At 46.2% G+C, this 14,437-nt stretch overlaps 1 long non-coding RNA gene across 2 annotated transcripts; it reads right to left on the bottom strand.

Annotated features, from left to right (window-relative positions):
- Positions 1-7,349: 7,349 nt before the first annotated feature.
- On the bottom strand, positions 7,350-14,437 carry LOC143168640 (uncharacterized). 2 transcript variants are annotated; one of them, XR_012996756.1, is made up of 5 exons: positions 14,343-14,437; positions 13,770-13,960; positions 13,561-13,671; positions 8,618-8,810; positions 7,350-8,237 (listed from the first exon to the last, which is right to left on the bottom strand). It is a non-coding gene; the product is annotated as an uncharacterized LOC143168640 (long non-coding RNA). The 2 variants fall into 2 exon arrangements; XR_012996757.1 differs by lacking the exons at positions 7,350-8,237; positions 8,618-8,810 and adding an exon at positions 9,347-9,500.

Genomic DNA, 14,437 nt, shown 5'->3' with positions numbered 1-14,437 from the left:
AAGGGATGAGCAACTGAATGGAGACATCCTAGATGGCAGTGAATAAGGTGAGAGAGCTCTGGGCACAGAGAAAGCCTGAGGAAGGGTTCTGTCTGAATAAGAGATGCAAAGAGGACTGCAGAGCTCAAAGGGTGCCGTGGGGCACGAGGACAGTCTCGGGAAGCGTTGTGACAGGAACGAGAGGGCTCTGGGGTGTGGGGGGAGTGTGGCCATAGAGACAAACAAAGGATTGCTGCTGCAATGAGGTATTGGGGAGGGGATTTGAACAGAGTACAGATGTCCTCAGGGGACCGGGGACCAAACAGAGGCATCTGACATGGCGGAGGGAAGGTAGAGTGCTCTGGGGCAAAATGAAAGCCTGAGGAAGAGTTGTCTCTGAATAAGAAAGATACAAATCCTGCTGCAGAACTAAAGGATGGCCACGGAACACGAGGATGCTCACAGGAAGCATTGTGACAGAAATAGAGGGGTGCTCAGGTGGCCGGAGAGACAGAAGAAGGCTTGAGGGCACAAAGGTACTTGAGAGGGGATTTCAACGGAGTATAGATGTCACGAGGGAGATGGAGGAGAGGACAAAAAGACTGTTCTGAGGAAGAGGCGTGACCTGAGGAGATGTTCTGACAAACCAACAGAGGTACAAATTACGCTCCAGAGATAAAAGTGTGCCAAGGAGACCCTCTAAAGTCTCAGGATGAACCGAGAAAAGAGGAAGGAAAAAAAAAAAGACACGAAGAAAACTTAAAAAGCGACACAGTATGTGACAAACAAGAAAGAATTGAAAAATAGGGATAGACAGCTTAATAAAAGTAGATGTAGAAAGAAAATCTAAAAAGCAAAAGGGTACAAGGCAGAGGAGAAAAAAATTGGAAAATAGGGCCAGAAAACTAGATAAAAGTAGATATATAAAAAAATTGGGAGAACGAAGGCATTAAAGGAGGAAAAAAATAAAATATAGGGACAGCAAACTAAAAGAAAATTGAAAAATTGAGCGAGTACCCAATAGACAAGAAAGAATTAAAAAATAGGGATGGGAACTAGATGAAAGTGGATGTAGAAAAAAAAAGAAAAACACAACAAGATTAAGGAAATAAAGGAAAAAATTAAAACACAGGAACAGCAATCTAAATAAACTAAGACATAGAAACAAAATTTAAAAAGCGACAGGGTACAGCACAGACTAGAATGAACTAAAAAATAAAGACAGCGAACTGGATAAAAGTAGATATAGAAAAAAATTTAAAAGCAACGCGACGTAGGAAAGATGGGAAATAATAAAAAATAGGGTTAGACATCTGGATAAAAGTATACAGAAAGAAAATTTTTAAAGTGACAATGTAGATGACAGAAAAAAAGTAAATAACAGAGACAGAAAAATACATAACAGTGAACATAAAAACAAAAATTCAAAAGTGAAGACATTAAGAGAGGAAAAAATTAAAAAATAGCAAAAAACCTAAATAAAGACATACAAAGATAATTTTAAAAGCAACTGGGTACAGGACAGACTAGAATGAATTAAAAAATAAAGATGGCAAACTGGATAAAAATAGATGAGGAAAGAAAATTTAAAAGCAACGGGCTACAGGACAGACAGGAAACAATTAAAAAACAGAGAGAGACATCTTGATAAAAGTAGACATAGAATGAAAATTTTAAAAGTGACAGGAGACAGGAAAAAATTGGGAGAGACAGAAAACAAGATAAAAGTACACCTAGAAACAAAATTTCAAAACTAAAAATTATGAGAGTAAAAAGTTGAAAAATAGGGACAGTTAACCAGATAAAAGTAGACATAGAAAAAAAATTTAAAAAGCAATGCGGTCCATGACTGACAGGAAAGAATGAAGAAATAGAAACAGGAACTGGATAAAAGTAGACATAGAAAGAACATTTTAAAAGTGACAGGATTAAGGAAATAAAGGAAAAAAATTTAAAAACAGGGACAGCGAACTAAAACAGAGACATAGAAAGTAAATTTAAAAACCAACAGGGTACACAACAGACAAGAAAGAATTAAATAGGGACCTTGATAAAAGCAGACATAGAAAGAAAATTTAAAAAGTGACGACACTAAGGAAACACAAGAAACAATTAAAAAATAAAGACAATGAATGGGATAAAAGTAGACAAAGAAAGGGCATTTCAAAAAAGGATTAAGAAAATAAAGGAAAAAACCTGAAAAATAGGGACAACAAACTAAAACGCAGGCATAGAAAATTTAAAAAGCAAAGGTGTAAAGGACAGACGAGAAAAAAATTAAAATACAGTGAACTGGATAAAAGGAGAAATAGAAAATATTAAAAGCAACCCGGATTAGGGAAATAAAGAAAAAAAATAAAAAATAAGGACAGTGAACTAAATAAACAGAAACATAGAAAGCAAATTTTTAAAGTGATGGGGATTAAGAGACAAAAAGGTTTAAAAATAGAGACAGAAAACTAAATAAAAAGATGTAAAAAAAGATTTAAAAGCCATGGGATTAAGAGAAGAAAAAATTAAAAAATAGGAACAGCAAACTAAATAAATGGAGATGTAGCAAGTACATTTTAAAAGCGATGGGGTACATGAGAGACAGGAAAGGAATAAAATATAGGGATAGGGAGCTTGATAAAAATAGACATGGAAACAAAATTTGAAAATCCAAGGGATTAAGAGAGGAAAGAATTAAAAAATAGGGACGGCGAGCGAAATAAACAAAGACATAGATAATTTAAAAAGTGAGGGCACTAAGGAAATGCAAGAAATAATAAAAAATAAAGGCAGTGAACTGGATAAAAGCAGATGTAGAAAGAAAATTTAAAAGCGACATGTTAAATGACAGACGGGAAAGTATTAAAAAAAAAAGGATAGGCCTGTTGATAAAAGTGGTCATGGAAAGAAAATTTTAAAAGCCATAAGGTACGGGACAGACAGGAAAACATTTAAAATAGGGACACCAAAGTAGAGAGAGAGAAACAAAATTTTAAAAGCCAAGGGATTAAGAGGTGAAAAGCTTAAAAAATAGGGACAGCAAACTAGAATGGAGATGTGGAAAGAAAATTTTTAAAAGGGTGGCACTAAGGAAGGACAAGAAATAATTCAAAACTAAAGACAATAAATGGGATAAAAGTAGACATAGAACACTTTAAAAGTGACAAGGATTAGCAGATGTAAAGAAAAAAATTAAATAGGGACAACAAAATAAATGGAGACATACAAAGTGAATTTTTAAAGCGACAGGGTACATGACAGGCAGGAAACAAATGAAAAATAGGGATAGGGAGCTTGACAAAAGTAGGCGTAGAAGGAAAATATAAAAAGCGATGAGCTACAGGACAAACAGGAAAGAACTAAAAATAGAGACAGCAAACTAGATAAAAGTAGACATAGAAGCAACATTTTAAAAGCCAAGGGATTAAGATAGGAAACAATTAAACAGTATTGGTAGCAAATGAAAACGCAGACACAGAACGAAAATTTTAAAAGTGAGGCCACTAAGGCAAGACAAGAAATGATGAAGAAATAAAAGCAGCGAACAGGATAAAGGTAGAAAGAAAGAAAGATTAAGGAAATAAGGAAAAAAAATTAAAATGGCAACAGCGAACTAAAACGGAGACGTAGAAAGAAAATCTAAAAAGTGGTGGCTCTAAAGAAAGAAGAGAATGAAAAGAAAAGAGAGCGAATTAAAGACAGCCAACGGGGTAAAGGCAGGAAATATAAAAAAGCAATGGGGAATAGGGAAATAAATGGAAAAAATTGAAAATAGGGACAGCAAACTAAAACAGATGTAGAAATAAAATTCAAAAAGCGAGGGCACTAAGGAAAGACAAGAAATAATTAAAAAATAAAGACAGCGAATGGAATAAAAGTAGAAAATTTTAGAAGCAAATAGGATTAAGGAAATAAGGAAAAAATTAAAAAGTAGTGATGGCAAACTAAAACGGAGTCATAGAAAGAAAATTTAAAAGTGACAGCACTAAGGAAAGACAAGAAATAATTTTAAGAAAACAGCAAAGGGAATAAAAGTAGGCATAGAAAGAACATTTAAAAAGCAATAGTCATTAGAGAAATAAAGGAAAAAATATGAAATAGGGACAGCAAACTAAAACGGAGACATAAAAAGGAAATTTAAAAAGGACTGCAGTAAGGAAAGACAAGAAATAATTAAAAAAGACAGTGAATGGAATAAAAGCAGACAGAAAATTTTAAAAGTAATGGGTTTAAGGAAATAAGAAAAAATTAAAAAGTAGCAACGGCAAACTAAAACGGAGATGTAGACAGAAAATTTAAAAAGCGAAGGGATTAAGAACAGAGAGGAAAAACATAAAATATAGGGATAGCAAACTAAATAAATGAAGACGTGACAACAAAATTTAAAAAGTGATGAAGTAGAGGACAGGCAGGAAGAAATAAAAATCACAGAGAGGGAACCAGATAAATGGAGACATAGGGAGAAAATTGGGAAAGCAATGGGGTACTGGCCATAGGGGTAAGAAGTTAAATATTGGGAAAGGGAGCTGGGTAGACAGCCACAGGGAAAGGACATGGGAAGAGTGACCAAGTGCAGAGCAGAGGGAGTCACTGAAAACAGACAGGTGGCTGTGTAGAGGGAGACCTAGAAATGCAGTTTTCGCAAGCAAGGGGGAAGAAGGCAGTGTGGGAAGAATGAGATAATAGCGGGTGGGGAGCTGGAAAGAGAGAGGCATAGAAAGGAAATGTAATGTACAGGGCAGTGCTACCACAAGAGCAAAAAGCTTCGGGGAGCTGGACAGCCCAAAAGGGAGACGGAGGCAGGGACAGGCAAGGAGGCAGGCAGAGATCTGGAGAAGCATGGCCAGGATACACGCAAGGGGATGCACGACTCACCACAGCGAATGGGATAAAGGTAGAAAGAAAGATTAAGGAAATAAGGAAAAAAAAATTAAAAATGGCAACAGCAAACTAAAATGGAGACGTAGAAAGAAAATCTAAAAAGCAATGGCTCTAAGGAAAGAAGAGAAATAATTAAAAGAAAAGCAGCAGCTGGCAGCAGCTCCTGGCACTGGCAGGAGACCTTCACTGCCCTGATGCTTCTCTTTCTGCCTCTGCCCCTTCCTCCTCCGCAGTGCTGCCTGCCTGACCCTCACCGACTCAGCAGCATGCAGTGGACTCCTTGATGCTCCTCATCTGCAAGGCTTCCTCGATACATGGCGGCTCACACACGCAGCCGATGGAGGCACCAAGCTCCCAGCACCGCACGCTGGTGGTCTGCTCTGTTGGGGATGGCTCAGGGGATCCTTCCTTGCCACAGGAACTGGCCATTCCTTGCTGGAGGCAGCTGCCTGTGGGACCCCATTGGATTCACTCCTCAGCCAGTTCCCCTCCATCAGCTCCCTCAAGCAGGTGTGCCCAGGCAGCCCCCTTTACAGCTAGAGCCCCTTCACACAGCAGGGCCAGCCCCATCCTCAGCCTCACTGGCCACACCTGGGGCTGCCCCAGCTCCAGCCCCAGCTGGAGCCCATTGGGAACAGGGGGCCATTGCCAAAGCCCTGCAGCACATCACCCCCTCCCCTGCACCTGTCCACAGGCACAAGCTCTGCATGCAGAGGCTGCAATCACATCCAGGGGCACAGAGGAGGCAGGAAAAGTTTATTCATTAATGCACCTAAAAAATCCTGGCAGTGAGTTGGCTACAAGGCTCCGTGCCCAAATACAGCAGGACAGAGGGAGAAAAGGGAAGAGAAAAGCAGGAGGAAGGACAGAGGGACATAGAGAAGAGGTGTGGGACAGGGAGCCAGAAAATGGGATGCTGTGAACAAGAGAGGGACGGGGAGCAGGGCAATGGTGTAGAGAGAGGAGAGCAGAGAGATTGCGGGGGGAAAACAGGGACAAAGAGATGGAGGAATAAATAAGAGAGGGAGCAGAAGAGAGAGGTGGAAGGGACCAGCAGGACAAGAAGATAGAGACAAGACAAGGGACGGGGAAAAATTCTAAAGTGATAGGGGAAAAGAAACATAGGCAAGAAATAAAAAATAGAAACAGGGAGCCGGATAGAGGTAGATGTAGAAAGAAAGTGCAAAAAGTGACAGGGTACAGGACAGAGAGGGAAGAATTAATTATAGACAGGAAGATGGATAGAGGGAGACATAGAAAGAAAATTTTGAAAGCGACAGGATACAAGAATTAAAAGATAGGTACATGGAGCTGCATAGAGGGAGATGTAAGAAGAAAATTTGAAAAGCGACAGGGTACAAGAAACACCGGCAAGAAATTAAAATCAGGTCAGGGAGATAGAGAAAGGTAGGAAGAAAATTTAAAAAGCAACTGGGTTCAAGAAACATATGCAAGAATTAAAAAGATAGGGATGGAGAGGTAGAAAGTTTCAAAAGCGATGGGGTACAAGAAACATAGGCAAGAATTAAAAAATAGGGACAGGGAGCCTGATGGAAGGAAACTGTGGTGGGTTGACCTTGGCTGGCCGCTAAGTGCCCACCGAGCCGCTCTATCACTCCCCCTCCTCAACAAGACAGGGGGAGAAAACACAACAAAAAAGCTTGTGGGTCAAGATAAGGACAAAGAGATCACTCACCAGTTCCTGTCACAGGCAAAACAGACTCGACTTGGGGGAATTAATTTAATTTATTGTCATTCAACATCAGAGTAAGATAATGAGAAATAAGAACAAATCTAAAAAACAGCTTCCCCCCTCCCCGTTCTTTTATCTTGGGCTCATCTTCACCCCTGACTTCTCTACATCCTACCCCCGAGCAGCGCAGGGGGACAGGGAGCAGGGGTTGCAGTCAGTTCATCACATGTTGCCTCTGCTGCTCCTTCCTCCTCAAGCTCTTTTCTGCTCCAATGTGGCCCTCCCTCGGGGCCACAGCTGCTGACAGGAGCCTGCTCCGGCACAGGTTCTCCACGGGGCCACAGCTTCCTTCAGGCACATCCACTTGCTCTGGCATGGGGTCCTCCATGGGCTGCAGGTGCATGTCTGCTCCACCGTGGACCTCCATGGGCTGCAGGGGGACAACCTGCATCACCATGGTCTTCACCACGGGCTGCAGGGGAATCTCTGCTCTGGTGCCTGGAGCACCTCCTCCCCCTCCTTCTTCACTGACCTCAGTGTCTGCAGGGCTGTTTCACACTCACATTTTCTCTATCACACCTTCTGCACAGCATTTTTTAGCCCTTCTTAAATGTCCATCACAGGCACTACCAGTGCTGCTGATGGGCTCAACTTTGACCAGCAGCAGATCCATCTTGGAGCTGGAACTGGCTGTGCCTGACATGGGGGTAACTCCTGGTGTCTTCTCACAGAACCCACCCCTGCAGCCCCTGCCCCCCCACCCCAGCTAACAAAACCTTGCCACGTAAACCCAATACAACAGCAACTGGCTACAGGGCAGAGAGGGGGGGATTGAAAAATAGGGAAAGGGAGCCACGGAGAGAGAGAGGCAGAGGGGAAAAAAATAGTGATGGGCTACAGGCCAGAGAGGAGGAAGGGACGGGGAACCAGACTGAGAGAGATGGAGCAAAACAAAGAATAGTGATGGGCCACAGGGCAGAGAGGGAGGAATTAAAGAAGGGGACAGTGAGGTGGACAGAGATAAACTGAGAAATACCAAAAAACCTCCATGAGCTGAATGGGAGAAACAGAGGAATTAAACAATAGGGACAGGGAGAGAAAGACAAAGATGGGCTATGGGACAGAGAGCAAAGAAATTAAAACATAGGGACCAGGACCTGGAACAAGAGAGTCTAAGAAAGACGACATATCTCTAGAATACAGGGCAGAGAGAGAGGGATTTAAAAATAGGGACATGGAGCCAGATGGCGGGGGGGAAATTGTGAAGGGCTAAAGGGCAGGCGGGGAGGAATTAAAAAAAATTGGGATAGGAAGACAGACAGATAGATGGAGAAAGACAAAAATAGTGATGGATTGCAGGACAGAGGATGAAAAAAAAAAAAGAGGGACAGGGAACAGGACAAGTGCAGAGAGAAAAAGGAAACAGAGAAGTAGAACGACAGAGGAAGAGGGGGGCTTGGAGAACGAGAGAGGGAGAGGTGCAGGGAAACAAAAAAATGACAGCGGTGAAAGAGAAGGGGATGCAGAAGAGGGACCGGGATGCAGAAGAGGGACGACACGGCCCCAAGGGTCCAGGACTCTCCACAGCTCCCGCTCCTGGAGTTGTGGGGAGAATTTGACAGTTCCGACATCTCTTTCTCTGTCTCCCCCTCTCTTCCTCCTCTGTAGCTCCGGTCACTTGACTGTCATCCACCTAAGAGAACAGATTGGTGTCTTACACCTCTTACAATATGAGGCTTCCCAGATACATAGTCTCACATGTGCACACACTACATGGCTGTACTGTGCTTTTGGTTATGCATACAGACCCTGCTGTGCACATTGGTGATTGGATCTGCTGAGGACTACACTAAGAGGGATCCTTCCTCACCCAGAGAGGCAGGCTGCCTCCTGCCTGCAGTGGGAGGCAGCTGCCGGCTGGATGCCCTTTATTTTATTCTTCAGCTGCTTTACCTTTCTCTGGCCTCTCCAGCTTCAGCCACGGCAGCTCCTGTCCACAGCCAGTAAGTGCTCCGCCTGTTCCTTTTTGCCCATGCCGCTAGGAGAATGAGGCCAAAGGCAACCCACACAAACCTGAGCCAGATGCAGTCAACAGCATCCCCAGAGAGGAACCGACAACTGAGTCCTCAGTGCTTCCTCTGGGAGAGGGAAAGAACAAGCAACTGCTATCCACAGTGCTGACTGTAGCTCTCCTCAGGCAGGAACACCTCCTTCTGCAGGAGCTGCTGGAGATGCTGCTCCTTCCCCGAACTGATGCTAATGGCACCTGCATTTATGGAGAATAAAGCATATTCAAGGGCCAGCGTGCTGCTGTGAGGACAGGGTTTGGGGGCAGTCTGTGGCTATGGGACAGGCTTCAGGGGAGGTGCTGGAGCTGGGGGCAGCTGCATGGGGTGAGCAGGGCTGGAGGAGCTTTGTTGAGTTGGGGAGGCACCCAGCGCCTTTTCCAGGGGGTGGGAAGGCCTCCAGGTACCCGGGGAGGGGGGGCAGCCATCTCCTGCCACTCTTCCTGCTTCCTCTCCACTAGCTCTCAGAAAATCCCTGGGAGCTGCCCTGATGAGGCCTGACTCCAACTGACTGTGAACCTGTCAGTTGGAAACATCCTTGCAGCTCATCAGCATTCTCAGACAGGCATGCCCCAGCAGCACCATCCCCTGGGGCTGCAGCCCTTTTACACAGAGGGGCCATCACCATCAGCCTCACTGGCCCCACCTGGGGCTCCTCCAGCCCCAGCCCACAGCTGCAGCTATGGCCCCTTACACCCACTATGTAACCTGCTCCCCTAGACTCTCTGACAGCCCCTCACCAAGTACAAAGGACTACAAACACAGCCATGAGTGCAAAGGAGACAGCAAGTGTTTTATTCATTAATGTGTATAAGTCCTACGAGTGAGTCTGCTCCAGAGCTCGGTGCCTGTACACTCACCCTTCCCCTGGGACAACTCGGCAGTCATTACTGGAGCAGCAGGTACAGAGAACAAAAATACAGCGATGGGGAGCAGGATAGACGAACAGAAAGAGAAAAATAAAATGAGGGAGGAGGACTGAGGAGCAGAGAAAGAAAGGTACAGGGAAAAGGACAGTGAGATGGAGAAATCAATAAAAAAGAGATGAGGAGCCCTGCAGCGACGTGGCAGAAGAAAAACAGGGTCAGGGAGCAGGACAGAAGGAAAGAGAGAGAAAACGATGAGTGAGGAGCAGAACAGACGGATCAAGGGAGAAATTGAATGAGAGGAATAAGGAAGGAGCGGGGGAGAGAAAAAGACAGGGAACATGCCAGAGGAATCGAGGGGAAAAAAGAGGGAGACCGATCAGGACAAAGAGATGGAGAAAGAAAAAACAGTGCTGGGCTGCAGGATGGGAAAAAAGGCCAGGGAGCAGGACACAGGGGAATAACGGGGCAGCGAGCTGGACAGGGGGATATAGCGAGAAATGATGGGAGTGGTATGGAGGTGTATGGACAAAAAGTTAGGGGGAGGATGGAGGACAGAGAGAATAAGAGAAAAGGGACAGGGAGCAGGTCAGAGATGGAGAAAGAAACATTCCAGACAGAGAAAGAGGGACAGGCAAGACAACAGATAATTGGAGAAAGAAAGGAAAGGAAACAGCACAGAGGGTCACAGAGGAAAAGAGAGGGATGGCAGAAAGAGAAAAAGAAGACAAGGGAAAAGGACGGAGGAGCAGAGAGAAAAAGGTACAGGGAAAAGGACAGAGCTGGAGAAAACAAAGAAAGACTAGAGGCAGAGCAAAGGGAAAGATTGACAAGGACAGGGAGCAGGACAAAGGGATGGAGGAGGAAAAAAATTGTGATGGGCAGTGAATAGGACAGAGGAAGAGAAAGAAAAAGAGCAAGAAGAGCAAGAGAAGGAGAATGACAGAAGGATGTAGACAGAAAGACCAGGACACGTAAAAGGGGGGGTGGGGGGTGGGGGGACACACATCAGAAGGGTAGAAAGAAAAAAGAGAGGGATGGGGAGCAAGACAGTGTGATAGGGAGGGAGGGAGGGAGGCAGTGGGATGCAAGGACACAGAAAAACGGAGGTACAGGGACGAGGAAAGAATGACAGAAAGAAAGGGGAGCATAGGGAGCAGGAGAGAGAGACAGAGAATGAAAAATGCAATGGGCAGAAGAACAGAAATACAGAGAATTAAAAAAATACTTCTAGGGAGCAGGACAGAGGGATAGAGCAAGAGGAAAAAATCAACAGGGAGAAGGACAGGTAGCACACAGAAGGATAGACACAGGGAGTGAGAGGGAGGGAACACAGAGCAGGACAAAGGGATGAAGAGAGGAAAAAAATAGGGACAGGATGAAAAGCAGAGTAACCAAGAGAGGAAAAAAAACCAGAAAGGGAACTGGACAGAGATGAGCAGCAGGACAGAGAGATGGAGAAAGAAAAAACAGGGACAAGGTCAGGGACAGAGAGACAGAGAGGCAAAGAGAGGGATGGGGACCAGGACAGTGGGATATAAACAGGGAGGGACAGGGAGCGGGAGACAAGATTGCAGAGAGAGAGGTACAGGGAAATGGAAAGAATGACAGAGAAAAAGAGAGGAGTGGGGAGCAGGTGAGAGAGCTGGAGAAAGAAAAAGTACTGCTGGGGAGCAGGACAGGAGGATAGAGCTGAAAGCGATGATGCAGACAGCAAAAATTATGATAGGCAACAGGACAGAGGGATTGACAGATAAGTAAGGGACAGGGAGCAGGACAGAGAAACGGAAGGAAAAAATACCAGTGAGCAACAGGACAAATGGATGCAGAGGAAAAGAAAGAGGGAAAAGGAAGGAGGCGGGGAGAGAGAAAGAGGGGGATAGAGCGTGGGACACGGAGAGACCACAAGCAGGGCAAGGAACAGGACGGAGGGACTGGGGATGGGGGGGAGGGAGGGACAGATGCAGATTAAGACAAAGAGATGGAGAAGGAAAAAAAGAACCGATGACAGGCTGCTGGACAGAGGCGGAGGAAGAAAAATCAGGGCCAGAGTAGGGAAGAGAGAAAGGAAAAAAGGGACAGCTGGCTGGATGGGGTGATATAACTAGAAACAATGAGACAGGCAGTGGGACAGAGGGATAAAGGCAGAATAACCAGGAAGAGGAAGGAGGACAGATGGCCAGCGAGAGGAAAAAAGGGGCAGGGAGCAGGAACCTGACTGAGAGGTGGAAGAAGATGCATTAGGGGCAGACGGATAGAGAGAGGGAAATAGAGGTTGGAGGAAGGACAGAGGGACAGAGAGAGAAAGAGAGCGACAGAACTCAGAGAGCAGGAGAAAGAAAAACCAGTGACAAGCAGCAGGCCAGAGGCAGGGGGGAAGGGGGAAGGAAGGACAGGAGGAAGGAGAGAGGGATACAGAAAACAAGTGCGGGACAGCGAGCAAGAAAATGGGATACAGAGAAAAAGAGAGGGATGGGGAGCAGGACACTGGGAGAGAGAGCAAGCGAGAGCAACACAGAGAATGACAGGCAGATGAAGCCAGAGGAAAAACAGGGACCGAAAGCAGGACAGAGAAATGGAAAAGGAAAATTAGGGATGGGGAGCAGGACAGAGGGATGGAGAGACAACAAGGGATGCAAGGATAATGACAGGGAGGGAGGGACAGGGAGCTGCACATAGGTATGGAGAAAGAAAGAAAGAAAGGGAGGGGGAGCACGGCAGAGAAATGAAGAAAGAAAATACAGTGATGGGGAGCAGAACAGAGGACTAGAAAGAGAAAAATAAGACAAGGGAGAAGACCGAGGAGCAGAGAGAGAAAGAAAGGTCAGAAGGAAAAGGTCAGAGAGGTAGAGAAATCAAGAAAAATAGGGACGAGGAGCCCTGCAGAGAGAGTGAGCAAGAAAATGTCGGGTCGGTGAGCAGGACAAAGGGATAGAGAGATTGTGGGGGCGGAGAGAGGAAGAAGAAAGAAGGGTCAAAGACGGTGACAGGGTGCAGGACACAGAGAGGGAAAAAGGACAGGGAACAGGACAAAGGGATTGAGAAATAAAGAAAGTGTCAGATTTGTACAAAGAGACCAAGAAGGAAAAGAAAAAAAAACAAACCAGCAATGGGCTAGAGGACAGAGACAGAGGAAGAGAAAAAAGGGCCAGGAAGCAGGGGAGAGGAGGAGAGAAAGTAAAAAAGGGAGAGCCAGCTGGACAGGGAGGTATAGCAAGAAATGACTGGACAGGCAGCAGGACAGAGAAATAAAGACAGAAAAAACAAAGACAGGAAGCAGGACAGAGGAAAGAAGGGGCAGGGAGCAGGACAGAGTTGGAGAAAGAAGCATTGGGGCAGAAGGATAGAAAGAGAAAAAAGAAAGGCAGGAAGAAGGATGAGGGATGACGGGGGAAGAAGGATGGTGGATGATAGGGGAAGAAGAAGGACAAGGAACAGGACGCAGATTGTAAGAGAAAGACAGGGACAGGGAGCAAGACAAGGTGACACAGAGAAAGAAAAAAGGGACAAAGAGGCAGGACAAAGTGAAAGACAGGCAAAAATAAGAGGGAGCAGGACAGAGATGGAGGGGGAAAAAAACCAGCACTGGGCTGCAGGACAGAGATGGAGTGAGAAAAAACAGTGACAGGGAGCAGGACAGAGTGACAGAGAACCAAAAAACCAAAGAGGGAACAAGACAGAGAAATAAGGGGAAAGGCAAGGAGAAGGACAGAGAAACGGGGGGGGGGGGGGGGGGGGGGAGGGGTAGGGAGCAGGACAGAGAGATGGAGCAAGAAAGGAAAAAAGGACAGGAGGCAGAACAAAGGGAAAGAGACAAGGACAGGGAGCAAGACAGATGGAAAAAACAGTGATGGGCTACAGGACAGAGACAGAGGATAGAAAAAAAGGAGGTGGAGCAGGACAAAAGCGCAGAGAGAAAAAGAAAAAGGAGCAGGACAACAGGAGAAAGAAAGGGAGAGAGGAAGAGGGAGCAGGACAGAAGAATAGGAAGAAGAGGAGAGGTACAGGGAAGCAAAAAAAAAAATCACAGCAGTATGGGAAAGACAGGGGGACAGGGGAGGGGCAAGGAGGGCCTGGGACTCACCACAGCTCTCGCTCTCAGCGCTGCCGGAAGAATTTGCCCGTTCAGATGCTTCTTGTCTCCTTCTCTCCTCCCTTCCTCCTCTGTAACTCCAGTCGCTTGGCTGTCCTCCACCTAAGAGAATACATGGGTGTCTGACAGCTCTTACGAGATGAGGCTTCCTGGACACGTAGCCTTGCTCGCTTGATGGCCTTTGATTTCTTCTTCTTTACCTTTCTCTGGCCTCTCCAGCTTCAGCTGCGGCAGCTCCTGTCCACAGCCAGTAAGAGCTCCACCTGTCCCTTTCCGCCCCCATGCCGCGAGGAGTGAGGCCGGGCAGAGACAACCCACGCAAGCCTGAGGCAGGTGCAGTCAAACGGCATCCCTAGGAGAGGAATGGAAAACTGCGTCCTCAGCACAGCCTCTGGGAGAGGGAAAGAAGAAGCAGTGCCTGTTATTACTGTACATCATCCCTGGCCAGACCCCCTGCTTCTGCAGGGGCTTCTGGAGACGCTGCTCTTTCCCCACACTGCTGCTAACAGCACCCACATTAAGGGAGAATCACGCACATTCGAGGGCCAGCTTGCAGCCTTCACTACAGGGCTTGGGGGTGGCCTGGGGATATGGGACAGACTTCAGTGGAGGTGCTGGAGCTGAGGGCAGCTGCACAGGGCGAGCAGGGCCTGGGGAGGCTCAGAGGGAGGTCTGGTGAGTTGGGGAGGCGCCCGGCGCCTGCACCTGCGGGGGTGTCCACCTCCTTCCCCTCTTCCCTTCTATCAATTCTCGGGTAAGTCCCTGGGGCTGACCTGACCCAGCTCGCCTGCAGTGGATCGGGAGCCTGACAACAGCAGGCGGATTAAAGCTTCCCGTCGCACCACCCTCGGGCAACCAGCGCGCAGGA

The sequence above is a fragment of the Aptenodytes patagonicus genome, chromosome 18 (genome assembly GCF_965638725.1).
Source record: "Aptenodytes patagonicus chromosome 18, bAptPat1.pri.cur, whole genome shotgun sequence".
Taxonomy (NCBI): Eukaryota; Metazoa; Chordata; class Aves; order Sphenisciformes; family Spheniscidae; genus Aptenodytes; species Aptenodytes patagonicus.
The sequence above is the reverse complement of the archived record's forward strand: the minus strand, read 5'-3'. Positions and strand labels throughout refer to the sequence as shown.